The sequence below is a fragment of the Macaca nemestrina genome, chromosome 4, assembly GCF_043159975.1.
Source record: "Macaca nemestrina isolate mMacNem1 chromosome 4, mMacNem.hap1, whole genome shotgun sequence".
Classification (NCBI taxonomy): Eukaryota; Metazoa; Chordata; class Mammalia; order Primates; family Cercopithecidae; genus Macaca; species Macaca nemestrina.
Window position 1 is genome coordinate 151162560 of NC_092128.1, and position 22653 is coordinate 151185212.

The 22653-nt window shown below is 45.0% G+C and overlaps 1 pseudogene; it reads right to left on the bottom strand.

Annotated features, from left to right (window-relative positions):
* Positions 1–6446, bottom strand: part of LOC139362649 (SH3 domain and tetratricopeptide repeat-containing protein 1-like) — a 28921-nt pseudogene extending 22475 nt beyond the window's left edge.
* Positions 6447–22653: the final 16207 nt, after the last annotated feature.

The following is a 22653-nucleotide window of genomic DNA, read 5'->3' on the forward strand; positions in this document are numbered from 1 at the left end:
TTTTGTTCTAAGGCTCACATACTCCTATAAAGTCCCAGAGATTTTACAAGGGAATGCACCTCTCATTCGCATCAAGAACACACACAACTACCATTACAGAAATGCTTAATTTGCTTACATAATTTTTTAAACACCCAGATTTGAAATACAACAGAGAAGACAACTTTTTGATAGCTCTGCTTTTCAACTGCGAACTGCGGGTGGAGAAAATAACCTGCCATGATTTCTAACCAGTCAACAACCTGTCTTCCCTGGCTGCAGTAGGAGCAATCTTTCTGAGCTCAGGATGAAAAAGACCCCAGCTGTTCAGGGGACAGATAGTCATCAGTTCTCAGCGGGCTTCCCGAGTCCCAAATCCCCATGTGATACGTGGAAGTAAAAAGCTATCAATGACCAAGCATCTGAACGCTTATCCCACCTCACCATCTGATTCTCCTGCCATGCAAATTTAAAATTCTTAAGCCTACTATCAGAGAATAGAGTTGGTGCTGCATCTGTCTTCCTAAAATTACGGATAATTACCAGCCCACAATGGCTTCTAATCAGATTTGAGTAGTCCCTTAGACAGGAAGCTAAAGTGCCTCAGCCCTAAACTGAGAAGAAAACAGAAACTGGAATGTTCTAGATTTGATTTTTTCCCTCTTGTTCTAAAGTGGCTGTTCACGAATCTCCTTCTACTGTCTTGTTTATAAAATGTATGAGAAAGAGGGAAATTCAAAGATATGATAGAAATGGCCACGTTTTCTAGGTACAAACTTCGTGAACATTATTTTAGGTGCTGGGCTTTTTCTCCACAAATTGTGAGCCTGGAGGACATTTTCCCCCTCGTGGTTACACATTCAGAGTCAGGGAAAGTGGCTTTAGCAGTAAAGAGGGGAGTGCACTGAGAAGTGACCGGACACTGAGAAGGGCAGACAGGGACTCTACCTCGGTGGCCTACAGCATTCCTGGGCCTCCACCTTTACTTTTCTATCTGTACAAGGGATCTAAAGGCCCGTGATTCTAGGCCACGACAGCTCTTCATACACACATACACTAACATCACACGCCTATGTGAAAAGTTGTGACACCTGGCTGATTTCCTGAAGAGGTTATCTTGTATCATTTCTACTCATGTACTCCACCTCCTTCCAGACAAGTATCTGAGGATGATGGGCTATCCCACAGCCATGTGTGTAACCTCTGCTGCTTACGATCCCTGTTCATATAGCATTTTCCAAAAGCCTATGGTGTGAAGTGACAGAAGAAAGAAGAAGAAGGTTCTTTCAGCCCATTCATTCATTCATTCAACAAATATTGACTGACTATCTACGTGCCAGGCACTGGTGATATAACAGCGAACATATATTTTTGTAGGTAGAGACAGACAACCAAAAAGTATGTTAAAGAGTGATCAACGCTGTAGAGGAAAATACACCAGGAAACAGGAAAGAAGAATACCCCTAGCCACCCTACACTGGGGTGGCGCTAGTGTTTACAAAATGGAAACAGCGGCCGGGCGCGGTGGCTCACACCTGTATTCTCAGCTCTTTGGGAGCCTGAGGCAGGCAGATCACCTGAGTTCAGGAGTTCAAGATCAGCCTGACCAATGCGGCGAAACCTTGTCTCTACTAAAAACATAAAAATTAGCTGGACGTGGTGGCACACGCCTGTAATCTCAGTTACTCAGGAAGCTGAGGCACAAGAATCACTTGAACCTGGGAGGCAGAGGTTGGAGTGAGCCGAGAGCGTGCCACTGCACTCCAGCCTGGGTGACAGAGCAAGACTCTGTCTCAAAAAATGTAAAAATAAAAAAAAAAAATGTAAACAGAGAATAAGATACCAAAAGAAAGAACATGAACGATTAATTGTAACAAAAGCCTTTGTAAACTAATACTTTCCTTCCTGGATCCTTGTCCCTTACAAATGGAAAAAAAGGGCAGAGAGGGGGTAGCATCCAAATGATGTTTTAAGATGGCTTGGGGATTCAGATGTCTGACAGTCATACTCACGTACTTCAAGGAAAAAGCTCTAGCTCTATAAGCCATCTGGGCAATGGTTTAATGTCTTTTTTTTTTTTTTCCAGAGAGTTTTAAAATACAGGAAAACTTGTGTGTTTATTTGGCTGCTCTGTGCCTGCACACGTGCAAACTCTGCTAACAGGTTTTTCCATGTTTTGCTGAATTTGCCAGCTTGCCATAAACAGGCTTCCAAGTCTTAATTGTCTATAAATAGCACAAACACCCAAAAATGCAAATCAAGACAAGCTGTCCCTTCCACTGCTGCTGCCATGATGACGGCGAGCGACCATTGGCCAAATCAATACGCGGAGACTGAAGCTGTCCGGCAGAGAGCACAGGGTCCACTGCTTTTCCCATAGCATTTAAAGAAACAAGCGGAAACGGCTCTCCACACAGGACAGACACATCCTTTGTTCTTTGAATAAATACTGCCAATGCCCAAAATACTTTCTCCATCACACTATCTATATGGAATTCAACTTCCTTCCAATACCATAAGTAACGCCAGTGATAGACTATGTTTAGCCATAGTGACCCATTAGCATTCTTTTTCCTCTAAAATGTTGAAATAATAACATTGAGTGTGCACTCACGAGGTGCCAGGCTCTGAGTTTGATCTCGTCTAGTTCTCATTGAAATCCTATAAGATCAGTACCATATTCTCTCATTTTTCATAGATGAGGAAACTGAGGCATAGAAAGGCTAAGTAAGTTGTCCATGGTCACAGGTTATTTAGAAACTTTTCTTCAAACTTTCAAAAGTTAACTACTGCCACTATTACAAATGAGTTTTTGTTTGTTTGTTTTTTTGGGGACAAGGTCTTGCTCCAGACTGGAGTGCAGTGGCGTGATGATGGTTCACTGCAGCCTCGACTTCCCAGGCTCAAGTGATTCTCGAACTTCAGACTCTCCAGTAGCTGGGATTACAGGCAGGAGCCACCACATCTGGCTAATTTTTTAATTTTTATTTTTTGTAGGAATGGGGTTTCACCATGTTGCCCAGACTGGTTCCAAACTCTGGGCTCAAGACATCCTCCCAGGTCGGCCTCCCAAAGTGCTGGGATTACAGGTGTAAGCCGCTGTGCACAGCCCTACAAATGTGACTCATACAAAGTCAGAGCAGTGAGCAGGAAGAGAACAGAGACTTCAGCCAGTCTCCTGGCTGTGGCAACACCATATCCCTCCTCCATACCGTAGTGTGTCTACACCCACCAAGCTCCTAGACATTGAAGGCAGGCCAGCTCAGAGATGAAACAGCAGTCAAGAAAGAGAAGATGCAGACACGCATCTTGATTTCAGCTCGAGCGTGCCTCTCTGCCCTGCAGCTGCACAGGCAGAAACCAGGGGCCGTGAGTCTCAGGCAGTGTGTTTGGTTCCTGGCAGGTAATCTTTTGGGAGACCATCCCATACAATTAGTGTTACACTTCTCAAAAAGGAAGTGTGACTTTTATAGAAAAATCGATTCCATTTGGGAGAAAGGCCTAATAAAACCACAAAAGGATAATACATTCATACAACAACAAATTCAATTCATCTGTCACAAACTGAAATCCCAAATCCCTCTGGGCACACAGCTGCTTTTCTGAGCTGAAATTCAACTCCAATTGAGAAACAGGTCAACTTTTCTAAAAAGATTTCTTTTTCACATGCCTTCAATAAAAATTCCTTTCCTTCACTTGTCATTTTCCAGATTTAATGGCTCTGTTGGCCTTCCTCTCATTCAGGCCGTGAACACTGACTGCATGTCTACTACCGCCCGAACTCCAAGGGAGGCACCCTAGGGAACACAGATGACCGCAGCACAGCGACACCCTCAAGGAGCACACACGGGGAAGGCAAGATGATACAATCGCAGACTTCACACAGAAAAGAACGTGCCATCCATACCCCGTCCCATTTCTAGAAAACAACGATGCTGACTTAGTAACATTTACCAAACAGCTTGCAGTGTGGAGGCAGGCACTAGGGGGCCCCGGGGCGTGCAAGCAACGTGGAGACAGGAGACGCCCCCACGCACAAGGGCCAGCCTGGGGGCCTGCAGAAATGCCCATGCATCTGGGAAGAGGGACAGAGGACAAGATACTTAAATGCTCCAAAATGAATAGAAGCCTCCCAAGAACTTCCCCCGAAATGGGGCAGGGATTTACAAAAGACCAAACCGAGCATGCGCAGTTACCTGAGCATAGCGCCACCAGAGCAAGCTATCAAGGAAGAAACAGGGTCACTAGAAGCCTGAGCCTCTACTCCCAGCTCTGCAACTCATTCACCCTATGACCTTGGTGAAGGCTCTTAGCTTCTGTGAGCCACAAGAGAATCATGGAAAAACAGAAGATATGAAAGTGCTCTACCTTTTTCACAGAACTGCTGAGGGAATAAAATCAGATAACAGATTTTAAAATTCTCTGTGAATTACAAAGCAAAATGCAAACGTATGAAATCATTCTTACCATTAATAACAGCACTGTAAAATTAAGAGCAGAGTTAAGACCACAGCATTTTCCACCCCCCGACTCCCGAGAGAAATAGTGAGTCCAGCGGATGTATTTGGGCAACCCCAGTATCTAGGCTTTGAGAGCCTCAAACCGCTCATGAACTCTGACAGTATCACTCCAGTCCAGTGCTCATTAAGTTCTCCAAGACAGCCAACTGACATAGAATACTACAGCTTTTTCAGCTGGGCTTGAAGCCCTCCAAGCTCACAGCACAGCTAAATAATGAAGAGGTTTTCTGCCACTAGACTCAAAAGCTGGCTTTTGTAAATTCCCATAGAAAGAACATTCAAGGCCAGGCATCGCGGCACATGCCTGTAATCCCAGCAATTTGGGAAGCCGAGGCAGGAGGATCACCTGAGGTCAGAAGTTCAAGAACAGCTTGGCCAATATGGCAAAGCCTCATCTGTACTAAAAATACAAAAATTAGCCAGGCATGCTGGTGGGCACCTGTAATCCCAGCTACTCGGGAGGCTGAGGCAGGAAAATCGCTTGAACTCAGGAGGCCAAGGTTGCAGTGAGCTGAGATCACGCCACTGCACTCCAGCCTGGGCGACAAGAATGAAACTCCATCTCAAAGGAAAAAAAAAGAAAGAGCATTCTTTTTTGCTGATGTTAAATTTCCTGTGCTTAACACAGAGAAATCATACAACACTGAAATCCTGAAAAACATATCATAAAAAGCATTTAGTGACTGAAAAGACATTCAATATAACCTGTAACAGTGAGTTCCCCTCCTCTTTCCAGCCAGCTCCACTAACGCTGTGACCCTTAACAATGCTTTCACTAACACAGAGGAAAATTAATAGGACCGCTTACCCCTCTCAGCTGACAGCTAAACCACTGTTTCTCCCTGGGCTCACTAAAGATGACCTTACCCAAAACCAGGCTGCAATGACCCTGTAGATGTTGACTAACGATTTCAAAATTCCCATATTCTTTGTCCACTCCTAAGGAAGATGAACGGAAGCCAGGTGTCTCCAAGTCAGAACTAACAGAGGCCTTAAACATCAGATGGCCCGTTCCCTTCTTTGACAACCGGGGTATCTAAAGCTGAGATTATGGAATAAAACAGCCCGTTTAATAACAAAGCGAAAACCAAAGCCTAGTCACCCAACCTCTGGTCCAAAACTCCTGCAACAACCCAGCACCCATACAAGATGAGTCTCCCTAACCAGAAACTCCGAAATCCTCAACTTTTGAGTGTCGAGGTGATGCTCAATGAAATGTTCATTGGAACAGCTCAGACTCTGGATTTTTGAATTCAGGATGCTCAACCAGCAGGTATAATGCAAATATTCAAAAATCCAAAAAAGGAAAAAAATCTGAGACACTTCTGATTCCAAGAAGTTTGGATGAGGGATATTCAACCTGCATTTTTTTTTTTCTCTCTAATGAAGGAAATTAAAAACGAGGCCCGAGCAAAGTCATTCAATCCATACTAAAGTCATTCAATAGTTTAATTAGTACCCATTTAAAGTTAAATGCTACCCGCAGATAATTAAAGGATGAATACATACATGACTATAATCCCAGAACTTTGGAAGACCGAGGCGGGAGGATCACCTGATGTCAGGAGTCCAAGACCAGCCCAGCCAGCATGGTGAAACTCCATCTCTACTATAAATGCAAAAATTAGCCAGGCGTGGTGGCGCACACCTGTTATCCCAGCTACTCGGGAGGCTGAGGTACGAGAATCGCTTGAACTTGGGGGGAGCACGTTGCAGTGAGCCGAGATCACACCACTATACTCCAGCCTGGACCACAGAGCAAGACTCTGTCTCAAAAAAAAAAAAAAAAAAAAAAAAGAAAGAAAAAAGAGAATTTAAATTGTGTTTTCACATGGAGCCCATGTTCCCAGAACACAAGCTCTGCTCTATGCTCCAAGGGCACACAGGGTGCCCCTTTATCTAATACTCACCGTATTCCATGGCAGCCATTAGCACGCATCTGTCCATCGCACTAGACTTCCTGGATATGAGGCAGGGATCATATATTATTACCTTTCTGTCCCCAATGTCTGGCCTAGAAGACACTCAGCAAATGATTCCTGAACTAAGTCAGTTACTAAGATATGTTAAACTTGTATTAACAAAATTGATTTAATAAGTTTGCCAATGCAGCCTTCATACCACACAGCTTAAATCTCAACCTGCGGATTTATCTTGTGTACTGCTAGATTATCACCTATTAACATTCAGGAGGCACCTAGTATGTGCTAGGCATTACTAATTGCTGGGGACCTAGCAGTGACAAAACAACATTCCTTGTTCAAAGAGAAGTTCTAATATAAAGAGGAATAGAAGGAACATGCTAGATTGATGAAAGAGATAAGAAAAGGACAGGCTGCCCTGGGAAGCACCTGGTCTTGTCTGGATGGTACATAGTTAACGAAGTCTGAGTGCTTCATACAGCATAAGGTCATCTCCTCCAAAAAGCGAATGAAGCTTTGATTCCCCAGTACCAAAAGTCATCATAAAGATGTGCACAGCCATATGCTTAGTGTAGGAAGTGAAACCAAACAAACAAAGCTCCAACTTCCACAGGCAACGGTCCAATTATGAAATCCTCTGGTTACGTTCAATTGAAATTCAAGGTATTCAAGAGGCCAATATTTAAGTGATAAATTAACCCAACCACTTAAAACTAAAGTAGTCTTTGGTTCAAGGGGTAAGGTATAGTACCTTTTACAAATTTATTAGCTCTTAATATTTACATTTAAATATGATGATGATGGTGTAATAATAACTTTACTAAGTAGTTACTATGTGTTAGGCACCAAACTAAGCACTTTACACACACATTTGCATGATCCTGTGAGATGATCATGACCCCCTGTCATCCCATTTCATAGATGAAAGTCAGGTTTATATAAGCTTAAAAAGTTGCCCCAAATGACACAGCTAGTTAGCAAAACCCAGGCAGCCTGACTCCATAGGCCTTGTTTAAAGAAGTAATATTTATAAACTGTCCAGCACAGCGGTGGTACAAACAAGAGTTCAATAAATGCCTAAAGAGTACTTCATACCATGAAGAAAAGGTGGAATGGGTAGAGATCAGAGTAGAGTGAGTAACCGGTAAATATACTTCATGACAGGTAGTAACAGGATGTGACATTTAGGCTGTTTCCACATTTGTTTGCATAACACTTTTTCACAGTTCTAAAGCACAAGAACCATTCTAAGCTGGTGAAAGCATAAGGCATGTCTATGATCCAGGACTCCAATTCACTGTGGATCAGGGCATCTCAACCTTTACTCAACCTTTACAGTATATCAGAACCACCTGGGGGTTTTTAACAGCACTATACCTGCCCAGGCTCCATTCCTGCAGATTCTATTTCAACTGGTCGGGAGTAAGCACACATGCTTTTTTCACAGCCCCCAAGATGCAGCTAGGTTTGCAAACCACTGTCCAAGATGCTCTCACACTTCCGCTCAGTTCAACACACACTCACTGAGATTCTAAGCACTATGAATTGGGCTAAGTTAACAAGTCAGGCTCCACTCCCTAATAATATAGACAAAGAAACCAAGATCAGAGATTTATTCCAGTCCAAACCAAACAAATTGCCGGGTGAAAAAAATGCCCTGGCATAGTTTGTCATACAAAACAACTTCCTGCATCTTCCCAGTCAGTAGCCTAGAGACTGACTCTGAGCCATGAGAATTCAGAATCAGGGGAAAATGCCAGTCTGAGGCATCTGCCACACTCCTAGCACACCCCCAAAAGCGCCCAGCTACATTTCACATGCACTGTTCTAACAGGGGTCGAAATAGAGAAGAGCAGTGCAATACAGAAAACAGAGCCTGCTGGGCGCCAAAAGGCTGGGGAATTCCAGTCCTAGCCCTGCTACCAATCGGTCTACTCACTTCTCTCTGGTTCTGGTGTGGCCAACAGTTACGCGAGAGGTTGAGACATAAAAGCACAGATGTCAGGCAAGCTCCAACATCCAAAATACATAGAAATTAAAAAGCATTAAGGTGATATCAAGGAATGTATAGCATCAACCAGAAAAGTATCTGAAGTATTCGTTTTCCCATTCTTAAGAAATCAAAAGTGGAAGCAGAAAATTGAGCAATCAGCCTACCAAGTTGACTGGGGCAACAGAATACACTCACGGATTCTGCTCACAACAGCGGGGGTGACAGACCAAAAGGAGAACTGCAGAGCGTCCCTCTCTCCTCTGTCCACCCATGCCACCAGTACGTGAGTGCGTGCACACGCAGCGCCCAGTCTCCTGTTCCACTGACGCCAGCGTCCACTCACCGCAAGCCTACTAAGTGCCACATGTGCTACGATGCTCCCTCATCTCATCACCATAGACATCCCTGCTGGAGGTGAGTATGTGACAGACGAAAATCACGGAGGCCTAGGGAGGTTGAGACCCGCGTTCCCACTGCAGTGAGGGTGTGCTTGAGAGGGACCCCACGGCTGGGCCCTCCATGCCGCTCTACTCACTAATCACTCCCAGACCAGAGCAGCGAGGGGGAATTTTCTTCCTCTCACTATTTTCAGCCCCTTGGCTGACCCAGCATTCCCCAGAAAGCTATCGAGTTCTGGCAGCTCTGAGACCACAAAGCCATAAACGCACGGGACACACAGCCCATCTGTCTCTAATGGGTCTTTTACTTGTCATGCTGGTCATTTCTAAGAGCAGATGGGTTAAGAAAGACTTGGCAAGTTACCACGAAATGACCCCTCCACTCTTCCCTGGGGGAAGGCTGACTAGCGAGCAGTCAGGCCGGCTTTCTTCCCCCACTCCCTGCATTCCTGTCCCCAAGGAGCCACAGACAATCCCACCAAATATAAGCAGGAGACAGCCACCTCCTTCCTACAGCTGGAGGGGGGAAGGGTCCTCTCGGGCCTTTCTAACTGCATGAAAACCAAACTGTGAGCTGTACTGACCCGGGCCTCACCCATGTTGCAGGCGTGTACAACCCAGGTGCCCAGTGGTATCATCAGGCAGAACTACGAATGTGCTTTCCATCGTTTTCATACAATGATTCCAGAACCGCTATCCACACAGCTCCACTTCTCACACATACGACGTGCTTCACGGATTACACAGCATGTTCACCATGGCCCTCATCTGCTCCTCCCAGCAGCCTTGTGTGATCCCTTGAGGATGCTTCCTCATACTGAGGTTTGAAACCAAAACTTTCCCAAGAACATCCAGCTAGTGTTAGAACCAGGATATGAGGGCTTCTGATTCTAGAACCAGTATTTGTTCCACTATTCCACATGGGCCCCTCCAGGGATTTCTGCCTGATCTTAAAATGCAGACAGCAAATCTGTCTCTCTACAGTCCTGGGTTCCCTATAGACAAGAAGTGAAACTTCTAACAGAAAGCTTATACTTATTTGGAAGGCTACCTGGGATATTTCTTTTAAGTTAGTTTGTTCATGTTTTGGAAAGATTGTTCCAATGGCAATGCGGGGCATGAAGTGTAGAAAGGATTCCATGATGAGGCAGAGAAGAGAAACAATTCGGTGGCTCTTACAATGGTTCCAATGAGGCATGAGGCTCAAGCAGAAAGGACAGAGGGAAAATGCATTAGAAAGAAATGCAAAATGAAGTCCACTCAGACCCAGGATGGAAAAAAGGGGATTAAGCATGATGGTGGTTTCGAGGTTGAAAGACTGATGAACAAGGACGTCATTAACTACTGCAGAGTGGTATCTGGGGCCTGGGTGCACCAGTTTGTTTAACCATTCACCTGCTGAGCAGTCTCCGGGCTGTGTCCAGTTTCTAGACTTTATAAATAATGCTGCTATGAACAGATACATATAGGTTTTTGTGTGAACATAAGTCCTCATTTCTCTGGGATAACTGCCCGTGAATGTGAGTGCTGCCTCCTACAGCAATTGCACGTTTAGTTTTTTAAGAAACGGTCAAGCTGTTTTCCAGAATGGCTGTACCATCTTCCATTCCCACCAGCCAAGTGTGAGTGATTCCGTTTCCCCGCATCCTCACCAGCATTGCTCTTGTTACTACTTTTTATTTTAGGCATTCTGATAGGTGTGTAGTGACGTGGCTTTAGTGTGCATTTTTCTGATGGCTCATGATGTTGAACATCTTTTCATGTGCTTATATGTTATCTGAAATGTCTCTTCAGGTTTTTTATTCATTTTCAAACTAGATGACTTGGTTTCACTGCTGAATTTGGATAGTTGTTTATATATTATAGATATGAGTCCTTCATCAGACATGTGGTTTGCAAATAGTTTCTCCCAGTCTCTAGCTCCTCTTTTCATCTTTATTTTGCATTTTACATTTTAGTCCATGATCCATTTTGAGTTAATTTTTGTACGAGGTATGAGGTTTCGATCAGAGTTCAGGTTTTTTTTCCTATGAATAATCAGGTAGCCAGTACCTTTTTTTTAAGAGACAAGGTCTACTCTGTCACCCAGGCTGGAGTGCAATGACAGGATCAGAGCTCACTGCAGCCTCGACTCCTAGGCTCAAGTTATCCTCCAGCCTCGACTCCTGGGCTCAAGTTATCCTCCTGCCTCAGCCTCCTAGAGTAGCTGAGACCACAGGCAGGTGCCACCATGACCAGTTAATTTTGTTAGTTTTTGTAGAGACAGGGTCTTGTGCCATGTTCCCCAGGCTGGTCTGGAACTCCTAGGCTCAAGTCATCATCCCACTTATATGGGGCCAGGCAGTGGCACATGCCTGTAATCACAGCACTTTGGGAGGATGAAGCAGGAGAATCACTTGAATCCAGGAATTCCAGACCAGCCTGAGCAACAGACGGAGGCCCTATCTCTGCAAAATATTTTAAACATTAGCTGGGCATGGTGTTGTACACCTGTGGTCCCAGTTACTTGGGAGGCTGAGGTGGGAGGATCTCTCAAGCCTATGGGGCTGAGGCTGCAGTGAGCCGTGATCGCACCACTACACTCCAGCCTGGGAGAAAGTAAGACCCTGTCTCAAAAAAAAAAAAAAAAAAAAAAAAAAAAAATAGAGCATCACCCATATTAAAGACACACATTGTCTTTTTGAAAATTTAATTACAGTTATATAATGGACATGTAAAATGTCCAGTTTGAAAGGTTGAAACATATATAACTCTAAGTATTCTTACCTTAAAATTCTGATTCCTCCCTAAGGTATCGCATACTGTTTACATAAGTATCACAATGCCTGGACAACAACTAAAAATGTGTACGAGGGAGAAAAATGATCATATATGCCTATTAATTAAGGTACATTTCCCCCTTATACATAAAAAAGTCATCACGGCAAACCCCTGTGACTGTATCTAAAGCAAGCCTACAGTTTTACTTCTCCGTATTATAAAATGCAAGGCTGCAATTCAAATACTAAACACTTCCTGAAGCCAACTGTAGTTTACTTAAAATAAATGCCTAGGGTCTATATCAAAAATATGAAAAAGCTAGCTACTTCATAGCCATTCCAATCTAAGTTCAGCTTTTCTTTTTTAATTGACACATAATTGTGTACTGTACATATGTATGAAGTACACAGAGTGATGTTATAATACATGTAATGTATGTGATCAGCATAATTAGCATATCCACCATCTCAAACATTTATCATTTCTTTCTGTTGGAACGTTCAATGCCCTTTCTCCAATTATCTGGAACTATATATATATATATATTTTTGAGACAAAGTCTGGCTCTGTTGCCCAGGCTGGAGTGCAGTGGTGTGATCTCAGCTCACTGCAACATCTGCTTCCTAGGTTGAAGCTATTCTCCTGCCTCGGCCTCCTTGGTAACTGGGATTACAAGGCACCCACCACTATGCCTGGCTAATTTTTGCATTTTAAGTAGAGACGGGGTTTCTCTACACATTGGCCAGGCTTGTCTCAAACTCCTGACCTCAGGTGATCCACCCACCTCAGCCTCCCAAAGTGCTAGGATTACAGGTATGAGCCACCACACCCAGCCTGAAACTATATATTCTTGTTAACTATAGTCATCCTATGTTATAGAACACTAGAACTTTTTCCTATCCAGCTATAATTTTGTATTCTTTAACAAATTTCTCCCTATCTGCCTCTTCCCCGACCCTTCTCACCCTCTAGGATCCTCTGTCTACTTTCAAATTCCATGAGATCCACTCCTTTTTGCCTTCCACATAAGTGAACATGTGCTGTGTAACTTTCTGTCCCTGGCTTATTTCATAATATCTTCCAGTTCCATCCACGTTGCTGAGAATAACAGGACTTCTTCCCGTGTTATGGCTGAATAGTACTCCACTGTGTATAAAGACCACATTTTCTCTATCCATCATCTGCTGTTGGACACCGAGGCTGATTCCTTATCTTGGCTATGGTGAACAGTGCTGTAGGAAACAGAGGTGCGGATGCCCCTCCGACACTGATTTCCTTTTCTTTGGGTATCTACACTGTAGTGGGACTGCTGGATCACACTGTAAATTCATTTGCAGTTTTCTGAGGAACCTCCATACTGTTTGCCATAGTGGGTGCTGTAGCTTACTCTTACTCTTTTTCTTTTTTTCTCTTCGAGACAGAGTCTCACTGTTGCCCAGGCTGGAACACAGTGGTGCAATCTCGGCTTGCTCACTGTAGCATCTGCCTCCAGGGTTCCAGTAGTTCTCATGCCTCAGCCTCCTGAGTAGCTGGGATTATGGGCGCCCACCACTGCACCTGGTAAATTTTTGTATTTTTTAGTAAAGATGGGGTTTCACCACGTTGGCCAGGCTGGTCTTAAACTCCTGGTCTCAAGTGACCCACCCACCTCAGCTGCCCAACGGTGCTGGGATTACAGGTATGATCCACCGCTCCCAGCTAATTTTTGTGTTTTTAGTAGAGACGGGGTTTCACCATGTTGGCCAGGCTGGTTCAAACTCCTGACATCAGGTGATCTGCCCGCCTCGGCCTCCCAAAGTGCTGAGATGTCAGCGTGCGCCCCGCGCCCAGCCAGCTGCTCTAGTGCACACCCCCCTACAGTGTGTAAGAGCTCCCTTGTCTCCATAGCCTCACCAGCACTTGCTATTTTTTGTCTTTTTGATAATACTCATCCTAACAGGTGAGATGATACCTCACTGTGGTTTTGATTTGCATTTCTCTGATTATAAGTGATACTGAGCATTTTTCTCACATATTTTTTGGCCATTTGTATGTCTTCTTTAAAGAAATGTCTGTTTTATTGGGTGTGGTGACACAAACCTGTAAGCCCAGCACTCAGAACGCTAAGGCAGGAGGACAGCTTGAGCCCAGACCAGCCTAGGCAGCATAGCGAAACCCTAGCGCAAAAAAAAAAAAAAAAAAAGATGAAGAAGAAGAAGAAAAAAGAAATATCTGTGTCTGTTCAGCTTTTTGACCTCCAAAAATTAAGAGCCCATTTTGGAATCTGACAACCTGCCTGATTCAGAGACAATCTGTGTTTGGTTCTACTCTGCTACTTCCTATGTGACTTTGGGAAGTTCCCTTAGCCAATTTGAGCTCAACTTCCTCAACATTAACCAGGAATAAGTACCACCTACCTCTGTTGGTTAATGCTGAGGACTGAAAGGAGAACCTCCACAACGCCACTTGACAATGCCGCCTGGCAGAAACCCTTCAATGCGGGACTGGTAGGATCATCTGAAGCTAAGTACAACTTTCCTTTCCACTGTCCCAGGCTCACTCTGCGTACGATTAGCAAGGAATAGCGAATAAAGGAAACCAAAATAGTTGCTTAATTTTTAATAAGAAATGTTTAAAAAGTGGGGGTGGTGGCAAAATAGGACGGAGAGGAGGGGAAGGAAAAGCAGCCGGTCACAAGTTCTAGTCCAGGGCTCATCCCCGGCCTCCTCACTCAGGCAATCACCAGTCCCCACCTCCTGGGGAGGGGTACTTTCTCGGCTGGCTTCACCCACATGGAAGGCACTGCCACAGGTGTTCAGAAACCAGGAGCACCTTGAAATGGGCAATGTGCTTTGGGTAGGAGACCTACAATTTCCCCAAAGAAACCATGGCACAAAAGTGACCCACATAGGAGGTACCAACGCCTGTAAATACTTGGTGGCAAAAACTGATGTCATACCTTCTGTACAGGAGACACACACCCAAATAAAACTTGCCAAAATAGCAGAGAAAAAAATACAGCAGACAGCCAGTGCCATTCTGTTACAGAAATATTTATATCCCAAAGCCAGGGACCTCTCTGGAACACTGTCTTTATTTCCACGTTTCATGGAAGATGTTTGAGTGCACTCACGTGTGTCTCAACAAACTTCCAGTCCCTGCTCTAAACCCTGTGGCTCCTCAGCAAAACCCAAAAACAAGTATCAGTTTTCCTTCTAAATGGGAAATTTCCTGACCTAGCGAACCCAGCATCAAATCCACTTATTATGAGATAGCTGATTACAGGCGAAGCCCTCTAGTCCCAGGATGACTCCCCTCCTGCAGGAGCGGGAGGGATGGGCATAGCACTGGCCTGCCAGACCACATCTCCAGGCAGTTTGCAACCATGGCTGCTCAGCTGAGCCATGATAAAAATCAAAACCAAGTATCTCTGAAAAGTGTACATGTCAAGAACCAGACCTCGGACCAGACTCAGCAGAAATGGATGTTGCAAGGTTTGTTCAGAGACCTCCTCTCCATGCCCCCTCTCCCCGGGACCTCCCTCCTTGCACTAGGAGCCCAGGGCCAATGGATCGCTCCCTTACCTCTAGCGCAGAGCATTTTCAGAACCAGCTCCCAGACTGTACCAGACCCTGAAATGTATTCACTGAATGCACTATTTCTTGAAATGATCATAAATCAACTGACTATAACAACAACTGTTTTAAAAGTGTTCTCTCTCTCTCTCTCAGGAATCGTGCCATGAGTTTGAGCAAGCAGCTTTGCTTCTCTCTACTGCAATTCTATCATTTGCAAAATGTTAACAATTACTGTGTTCACCCATAGCATTGTTGTAAAAAGCCTTAAGACCCACTTCATGTAGCCTGCCTGGAGCACAGACCCTGTCACATGGTAAATGCCCACTGAAGGTGAGTTATCTGTAGCTATTATAACCTGCCACTCCAGCGAACAAAAGGAGTCGATCAGGCCTCATCGTATCACCATGAAAGGATGTCCATGTCGACTACGCAGTGAGAATAGGGGAACTCAATGTTGATCAGGTACTATTTTGTTTTTTATAGTGTGTACATACATATTTGTAGGCACACTGGAAAAGATCTGGAAGGAAATACACCCAGTGTTAATAGTGACTACCCCAAAGACACATTCATCCAAACACACAACAGAAAAACACTCACTATCTTTCTGACTTCCATATCATTTGAACTATTTTCCATAAGTGTCTATGGCTTTTGTAAAGTTTTTGAAAGGAATTTATTGCATTTTTTTCTGGAGAAACAAGCAGGAGCATGAAAAAGGTGGAAACAGAAGGTTAAATGGAATGGGACTCAATGGAATTGAGTCCCAGCCAGGTTCAGCAGGTACAGGAACCACGCACCTCTCACTACAACTCAACACCAGTTCTCTCTTCTCTTGGTCCAACGGCCCAAGACTTAGAGATAAAATGTTTATTGTGATCACATCAATCACACCAAGGAGCTTGGAACCACCCTTCCAAACTCCTCTGGTTCTGTGTACCTGCCCGGGGCTGTTAGCTTTCCTCCTGTGTCTTTGGCTGGCCTGTAATCCCCTAGTGGTGGAAATGCACCCTGACACTTAGCCATCATCCCCACAACACTCAGCACCGCATAGAGACCAGGGCAGTGATGCCCACTCGGACTGTGATTCTACTTATAAAGAAAAGGACCAGGGGCCAGATGCGAATTGTCTTTGGTAACTCACCAGCTGTTGCTTGAACCAGAACAAAGCCAGGTCTCCTGATGCCCAGAAAAGAGCTAGTGCCTGTCCCACTGGAAACGTGGTGAAAATGTTTTGCTTGCTGTGAAAAGATGCACTACTGGAGAAGATGGGTGCAACTTCTCATGGAGACACTCAGCCCAGATCACCAGGAAACAGGGCTGCTGGATGAGACACTTGGCCCAGATCACTAGGAAACAGGGCTGCCGGATGAGACACTCGGCCCAGATCACCAGGAAACAGGGCTGTTGGATGAGACATGGGGCCCAGATCACCAGGAAACAGGGCTGCCGAATGAGACACTCAGCCCAGATCACCAGGAAACAGGGCTGCCGAATGAGACACTCGGCCCAGGTCACTAGGAAACAGGGCTGCCAGATGAGACACTAAGCCCGCCCACCGGAAAGGAAATCTGGATGGGCAATGGAGGGGAATTCACACAGCCCAACGACAGCAACAGCATGAACAAAACAAAAAATACCTGACTGGAAAGCCATAGCCTGGCTAGCAGATTTGAAACAGAGCCACAATCCTAGCAGCACATATCACTGCAACACAGAGCTTCAATCAGTGTGCGCACACTTTAAGTAGACATGTAAAATGTCCATGTTTTTGGAACAAGGGGGCTATTTGTGTGCGTGTGATGTCAAAGAAAACAGATGAGAAGAAACTGTGGCAAATAAGAGAAATAGGCGCCCTTACACATTGACAGTGAGATAACGGTATGGCCCTAACGGAAGGGAATCCAGCAACACCCATCAAAATTTAAAATGCGCAGAAACCTGGATCCCTCAATTCCATTTCTAGCAATGCATCCTATGAACATATTCACGCAAATATGCAAGAATTATGTACAACTCAGCATTGATTAATCCAAACGGTTGGGAACAACCTAAATACTTACCAGTGGACAACCGTGTTTATCTTATGCCAACATCTGTGTTTTTAAAAACAAGACACATAGGCGCGGCGCAGTGGCTCATGCGTGTAATCCCAGCACTTTGAGAGGCTGAGGCAGGTGGCTCACGAGGCCAAGATATCCAGACCATCCTGGCCAACATGGTGAAACCCCGTCTCTACGAAAAATACAAAAATTATCTGGGCGTGTTGGCGCACGCCTGTAGTCCCAGCTATTCAGGAGGTTGAGGCAGGAGAATTGCTTGAAACCGGGAGGCAGAGGTTGCAGAGATCTGAGATCACGCCAGCCTGGTGACAGAGCAAGACTCTGCCTTGGAAAAACAAACAAACAAACAAAAACTGGCAACAGTGGTCACAGGGCAGTGATGGGAGTAGGACTGCCTTTCACTCTCCAGGACCTTTTGAATGTCGCTCACATTACATATTCAAAATACATGACTACAGCAAATATTTTCAAAGAAATTATGAAAAACTGGGAGAATAAGAATATCTAACACACAGGACTGCTGTATAATTAAAGAATGAAAAATATTAAGCACTATCAGAGTTCAAAGGAAGAAAGATTAATTCTAGCTTGGATGTCAGAGTAGGGATCATGTAAAGGAAGTGAGTATTTCAAGTCTTGAAGGATGGAGAAGATTTAAAGAGGCGGAAGTGTGGAGATGATGTCCCAGATGGAGATAAGGACATAGGCGAAGACGATGTCCCAGATAGAGATAAGAACATAGGCAAAGATGATGAAGAGATAAGGTATAAATTCTAAGGGCAGCTCTGAGGCTGGGCTTCAGAACAGGGCTTAGGAAAGAAGCTGGAACGCAAGGCTGATGGTGGGAATGGAAACACTGAAACCCAAACTTGCATATCACGCCCTGATCATGAGCCTTGAATGCCAAGCCAGGGAACCCGTCCTTGATCTTAATAATGAAAAATCACGCCGGGTGCGGTGGCTCAAGCCTGTAATCCCAGCACTTTGGGAGGCCGAGACGGGCAGATCACGAGGTCAGGAGATCGAGACCATCCTGGCTAACACAGTGAAACCCCGTCTCTACTAAAAAATACAAAAAAAATAGCCGGGCGAGGTGGCGGGCGCCTGTAGTCCCAGCTACTCGGGAGGCTGAGGCAGGAGAATGGCGCAAACCCGGGAGGCGGAGCTTGCAGTGAGCTGAGATCCAGCCACTGCACTCCAGCCTGGGCGACAGAGCCAGACTCCGCCTCAAAAAAAAAAAAAAAAAAAAAGAAAAATCACTGGGCTGGGTGTGGCGGCTCATGCCTGTAATCCAGTGCTTTGAGAGGCTGAGGTGAGAGGACTGCTAAGGATAGCACACCTGTAGTCCCAGCTACTCAGGAGGCTGAGGCGGGAGGATCACTTGAGCCCAGGAATTTAGGGTTACAGTGAGCTGTCATGGCACGCCTGCATTCCAGCCTAAGCAACAGACCAAGGGCATGTCTCAAAAATCAAATAAAATGAAATAAAATCACTAAAAGTTTGTATAGACATGAAGTATAAAATCATACCATATATGATTTAATTCAGATATATAATATAAATTAGAGGGGGAAAAGAGAATTTAGGAAGCTATTATAAGAAAACAAGACTCAACTAAGACATGAGCAAAGGCCCTGGGCTCACAGCGCTATCTTTATATAAAGGAATGAACTACCACATTTATTTTCATGGTATCACCAACTTATACAGGCTACAGTATTCTGGAACCATCTCTGTATCAGTCAAATCAGATGGCCATAATACCATAGGCAAATACCATCAAAAACACCACAGGCTGTGTGGTTTAAACATTAGTTTATTTCTCACAGCTCTGGAGGCTGGAAGTCCAAGATCAAAGTGTTGGCCAACTCAGTTCCGGGACAGGGACCTCTTCCTGGCTTGCAGACATTCTTCTTGTTTCCTCACACCAGGGCAGTGGGAGCTCTCTGCTTTCTCTTTCTTTTTTTTTTTTTGAGACAGAGTCTCGCTCTGTCACCAGGCTGGAGTGTAGTGGCACAATCTCAGCTCACTGCAACCTCTGACTCTCTGGTTCAAGCAACTCTCCTGCCTCAGCCTCCCGAGTAGCTGGAATTACAGGCACGTGCCACCACACCCAACTAATTTTTGTATTTTTAGTAGAAACAGGGTTTCAGGATGGTCTCAATCTCCTGACCTCGTGATCTGCCCACCTCGGTCTCCCAAAGTGCCGGGATTACAGGTGTGAGCCACCACACCTGGCCTGGTTTCTCTTCTTCTAAGGGCACTAATCGTGTGAGACAAGGGCCCATGCTCATGACCTCCTCTAACCCTTATCACCTCCCAAAGGTCCTACCCCCTAATACCATCACACTGGCAGTTAGGGCTCCAGTACAAGAATCTGGGGGAGACATAAACATTCAGTTTAGAACAATGTCTTTTCAATGCTGTTGAAAAAAACAACCAAATGAGTAGGCAAAGAAGTACCTTATATGTAAACAAGTCTGGACTTTTCATATTTCTGCTAATACATTAAGGTCAATTTAAAATGTCTGATAACAAGAGTCAGAAGCAGAGATAAATGAAAGTTAGTTACTCTGCATTTTAGACCCACAATGAGCTGTCTTTCAATGACATTGTGGCACAAAGAACACTGCTTTCTATTCCTGGTTTTGCCACCAAAAAAGCTGGAACATTTCCCTGTATTTCCGTTTATCTTGAAAATCACTGGGCTGACCTAGCAGACCTCCAAGGTCCCTTCCATTCACAAATTCCACAAATAACTTCCTACCAACAGATGCTACACAAATAAACTACACTGACGAAGGGGAAAGCTAACACTAGCAAACAATGAGATGCACACAAGACAAGACGTATAGAGAACTGGATCAACCACAAACTGGTGGACGATGAGCCGGCGATGGATAAAAACACATTCCCTAACAACGGACAGAGAGGCAATGGCGCCGAGGTAGTATTGTTGAAGATTTTCTATTTTAAATCTTCAAGATAAATGGCCCAATTGTTTATATTCATTCTGATTAAATGTGAACGTGAAAACTTCCTCCAGGGGACACAGACATCTAAAAAGTTCCCAATGTACCCAATTTGTCATTTGATATTTTTACTGACAAGAAGAATGAGGGACTGAATATAGAAACAGACCATGCCTGATCATATGTATAAAGACAGAACTCAGACCACAACCTGTAGCTGCCCACCCAGGAAACCAATCCCCTATCTACAGTCAACAGCCAGGAGGCCAGCCAGGCTAGCACATCAGACAGGAAGGCAGACTGCTCTCTCCCCACAACCCAGAAACTAAACCACAACTCTGTCCATGTGGCCAGGACTTGACTCAAAACTGACAGCCACTCTAATTTTGGCCCCTGTTTCCAGTTAGGATCATTCAGAGAAAGCCAAATATGCCCCTAACCAATCACATAGGACACCCTACTTCTGCACAGCCCCCTCCAGCCCCCACAACAGCCTCCACTGGGAGCCGTTCTTTTCCACCCTGAAGTTTCCCCACTCTTCATCCGCCACTCACTTGCATGTCAGTCTCTGCCACACGCAAGTAATGGTGCCGACTCTCTTGCCACAGCAGTTCTGAGAAAATCACCTCTGCCTGTCTCATGCGGGCGGCCTTCCTTTATTTCCCCCAAAGCATAAGTCTTAAATGAGGGGCTTCTCTCTATATGGCCAAGCTATACAATTCAGAAGCCCAGCGTGGCAGATTCCAAGCCTGGAAAGACCATACACCCCTCAGGTCTTCTTTCCACAAAACACAGCTTCCTTGAGTTCTTCAGTCACTCCCACCAACCAGGGAAGGAACCACGTGTTATGGAAAGATGAAGGGCCTTGAAGTCAAACTTCTGAGTTCATCAAGTACTTCATCTTTCCACTTAAGAAATTACATGGCCTTGGCCAGGCGTGGTGGCTCACACCTGTAATCCCAGCAGTTGGGGAGTCCGAGTTGGGCAGATCACTCATGGTTGGGAGGTCAAGGCCAGCCTAACCAACATGAAAAAACCCCGTCCCCACTAAAAATACAAAATCAGCCTGGCGTGGTGGCGCATGCCTGTCATCCCAGCTACTCAGGAGGCTGAGGCTGGAGAATCACTTGAACCAGGAAAGTAGAGGTTGTGGTGAGCCGAGATAGTGCCATTGCACTCCAGCCTGGGCAAGAAGAGCAAAACTCTGCCTCAAAATAAAACAAAACAAAACAAATGATGTGACATTGAACAATTTTCTTAACTTCTCTAAGCCTCTATCTTCATCTTCAATAAAATCATTTTACCTCCAAGATTACATTAAATGGAATCCCACATGTAAACCAGCTGACAAATATTAGGGGCCCAACAGCTGTGCGCTCCTACTGCCGCCCCACTTTACCCCAACGGAGAAACACAAGATGTCCAGAAAAAGCCTGTTGGTCCCTACACCTCAGCATCCTGTCTTCACACAAGGCGCAGTGGCATCCAGACTTACCGGGGTCACCCAAATACAAGACATGTTTTGATTTTTCAACTTAGGTACACATGGCTTCTAACGTTCACCATATATGATCCATAATTTAGAAGAGATTTTCCTACTCTACCCCGTGGTTCTATTTTAGCAGACTTAGATGTGCCATAATAGCTCACTCTCTTAAGCCCTCTTCAGTATCAAAAACAAAACTTTAATCTGTAACACAGTTATCAGAGCAGTGAAAGTGGAAAAGGTACCTATGAGTCAAAATGACCCTCTGCCCCGCCCCGCCCCACCCTACAAAAAGCTGTTCAGGAGTATTTTGGCTGCTTATGAGAATGTTGTCTGTATTCCCAGGGACAAACGCCTACCCTGGTTGGAAGCTGCGCTGCTCAGCCTCCAGGGTAGAAAGCTCCCCACACCCTCTACCCAAGGAGAAGAGAAGCAAATGGGGTGGCCAGGCTCTAGGATGTGGATGTTTAGTGTGGTTTCTGCAGTCCAGGTCACCGCCATGGGTGAAGCTCTTCCTTCCTTCTTTTCCACCCAAGTGGCCAAGGTCCTACGGCCGCTGTAAGGCCTCTACCCTATGAGTTAGCCCAGCTATTCCCCTTCCCCCTTCTTCTTCTTCTTCTTCTTTTTTTTTTTTTGAAACGGAGTCTCACTCTGTCACCTAAGCTGGATGCAGTGGCGTAATCTTAGCTCACTACCACCTCTGTAAACCGGGTTAAAGCAATTCTCCTGCCTCAGTCTCCCAAGTACCTGGGATTACAGACACCCGATACCACGCCCAGCTAATTTTTATATTTTTAGTAGAGACGGAGTTTCAACTTGTTGGCCAGGCTGCTCTCGAACACCCGACCTCAGGTAATCCACCTGCTTTCTCCTCCCAAATTGCTGGGATTACAGGCATGAGCCACTGCGTCTGGCCAAGTCAGCCCAGCCATCCTGACATTTTGTTCTGGCAAAATTACTCTCTTCTACATCTACCTTCCAAGTAGCTAAATCAGAGATCTGG